This window comes from Paroedura picta, chromosome 18 (assembly GCF_049243985.1).
Source record: "Paroedura picta isolate Pp20150507F chromosome 18, Ppicta_v3.0, whole genome shotgun sequence".
NCBI lineage: Eukaryota > Metazoa > Chordata > Lepidosauria > Squamata > Gekkonidae > Paroedura > Paroedura picta.
Window position 1 is genome coordinate 5,616,106 of NC_135386.1, and position 3,075 is coordinate 5,619,180.

A 3,075-nucleotide genomic window follows, 5' to 3' on the forward strand; every position below is an offset into this window, starting at 1 on the left:
TGGTGTATCCTGACTCTTTCCTTTTTCCTCAAAAGCCTGGATTGATAACTCCCCCCAAAAGAGAACACACCAGCACATAAAACAGGTTTAGGATTGAATTCCAGCCAAGTGCTGCATCCAAACCAACCTTTCATCCCATGAGAAAAATTCTATTGATCAGGATTAACTTGGATGAAAGCTGAGTGGAACGAGAAGGGGCTCTTTAGGGGAACAGGGTGAGAAAGAATTTAAAAGGTGGCTCGATCCATCTCCAATACTTTTGTGGCTGAAATGGCAGAACCTGGATTTCTGTGCCTTGTGCCTCATCTTGGGACTGTACAACTACAAACCACATGAGGCAGACTGCATGACTGAACGTTCCTCCAAAAACCCCTGGACTGGTGAGGGGAGGGGCTTGTATGACCAGCTTCTATTGCTATGTGGGTGATTCCTTTTTTTGTTGGCCCTGAGAAAATAAGGGTTTCCCTCTTGAGCAACAGACCCCACCTCACCAAGCCTGAGCCTTGATTTCAGTATGTGAATTGTTCCTACTTCACTTAAGCTGAGAAAGCAAAATTCCCCACTCACAAAAAAGGGGGATTTCTTGGTCAAGTTAAGCTAAAAATGGCTGTGAGCAAAATCTATCGTCAGCGGAGGGAGGCCTTGGGCAGGGGACCTGGGCAGCTCAGATGGGTGGATTTCAGTCTCTCTCTCTGCCCGGGGAAAATTCCCACTAAAGGTAAAGGTAAAGGTATCCCCTGTGCAAGCACCAGTTCGTGTCTGACCCTTGGGGTGACGCCCTCCAGCGTTTTCATGGCAGACTCAATACGGGGTGGTTTGCCAGTGCCTTCCCCAGTCATTACCGTTTACCCCCCAGCAGCAAGCTGGGTACTTATTTTACCGACCTCGGAAGGATGGAAGGCTGAGTCTACCTCGAGCCGGCTGGTGGGATCGAACTCCCAGCCTCGTGGGCAGACAGCTTCAGACAGCATTTCTGGTGACTTATCACCCTGCGCCACAAGAGGCTCTAAAATTCCCACTACTGCTGTGCAAATCAAAAGTAATCTAAGCTCTGAGTCCAGTAGCACCTTAAAGATCAGCAAAATCTGTGGCAGGATATCCGGGGCTGGAATTCGAGGGACAGCCTCACAGTGGCTGATCTCATTCCTCCAGAACCGCAGACGGAGGGTGGTAGGGTGGGATTGTAGCACTGGGTGATTTTAAGGTCTTACTGCTGCCTTATAGTGTAATCTTGTGTAAGCCACCATGAGCTGGTATTGCTGGGAGGGAGGGGTTAGAAATCAAAAGAAATAAAAATGAATAGGGTAGGAGCTTTTGTGAGTAGCTGATCTCCTCTTGGGAAATGTTATCAGTCCTTTAAGGCAGGGGTAGTCAACCTGTGGTCCTCCAGATGTTCATGGACTGCAATTCCCATAAGCCCCTGCCAGCATTTGATGGCAGGGGCTCATGGGAATTGTAGTCCATGAACATCTGGAGGACCACAGGTTGACTACCCCTGCTTTAAGGTTCTGCTGGACTCCTGCTCTTTTCTCCTGCTCCTGACAAACGCTACTACCCATCTTGGTTTAAGCTCCAAGCGTCCAGCAGAAGCACGTAGGCTGCGTTCTGCTCCCCTCACCCCAGGCCTGCTGCTTGAAAGCCCCATTTGAGTAGCAGCAGAGTTATGGCAGCCCTGTAAGAGGCATTAGGGGGAGGTTGCCTTTGCCTGCCTCTGCAAGTACTAAGCAGGCCCGTCCATGTTTAGCTTCCGAGATTTGACAGGGTCGGGAGAGCCGGGCCCTGGAGGAGATGAACTGGTCTCTGAGTGGGAGCTAGGCCCACTGCCCTACACACACACACACACACACACACACACACACACACACACCCCGGGAGGGGTCCTGGATCAGGACACCATGATCGACTTCACCAGCCGGCTTCTCGTCATGAATTTAACAAGTCTTTCATGCTCTCTCTCTCTCTCTCTCTCTCTCTCTCTCTCTGTGAAAGGTAAGGAGGGACTGCTTGAGGGTTTTCCTTTCTCGGTCAGTGCGGAAGCCGGGGTCTTCCTTTCCCGGCAGGTGGCTTGCCATGGAAAGGTAAGCGTCCTTTTCCAGGCGGGGTTGCGGATCCAGGTCAGCCTTTCTCAACTTTTCCCTCATCGAGAAACCCCAGGAGTGGCACAATGGAGCAGAATAGGGTTGGGAAGCAGAGCTGTGGACACGCCCACCTGGGGCCTCTCCCCTTCCCACCCCCTCCAGGCCCATCACTGGCCATTTTGGGAGAGGAGGGTTGACGTGGCCGTATCTGGTCATATCACCTGATAAATGTTTAGGAGATTTAAAAAACATATACAAAAATGAATTAACCCCCCACTCATTCAGGAAACTCTCCCAAGGCCATTGAGAAACCCCCGGGCCTCACAACGCCCTGTTTGAGAAAGCCTGAACTAGGTTGAGGATGGCTGTAGCTCTGAGGCTACTTTGGTCCCTCACAGCTGGGAGATGGTCTCATCTCGGCCTAGGGCTGTCTGCCTCATACATCACTAGACTGTGGACAGGTGTGTAAAAGTCTAAGTAGCAGAGTCCAACAAGATTTGGGGACTATAAGCTGTGGAGAGTCAGTTCTCCAAAGTTTCTATTTCCCAAACCTTGTTAGTTTCTTAGCCACTTTATGGGCTGGAGCTAACTCTACTGCAGGCCAGCAGCTGCCCTCTAAAACAAAAGGTCTGAAAGGTGACTCTTTTTATGGCGACCCTTTGCAATGGGACAAGGGATTCTTTTGTTTTTTTAGGGATCCCCAAGGGATCTTTTGCTTCTGGAGATCTCCCAACTGTTGTGCAAAGTTTGAGCCCAGCGGCACCTCGAAGACCAAGTTTTATCCGAGGTATAAGCTGTTGTGTGCATGCACGCTTCATCAGATACTAAACAGTGCATGCCCATGAAAGCTTGCGCCTCAAATAAAACTTGGTTGGGTCTTCCAGGTGCCCCCAGGCTCAGACTTCATTCTGCTGCTTCAGACCAACACGGCTGCCCAACCTGAATCTCTCTCCAGCTGCTGGAAGCCCCCATTTCTTGCCCCCTCTAAACCTGTTCC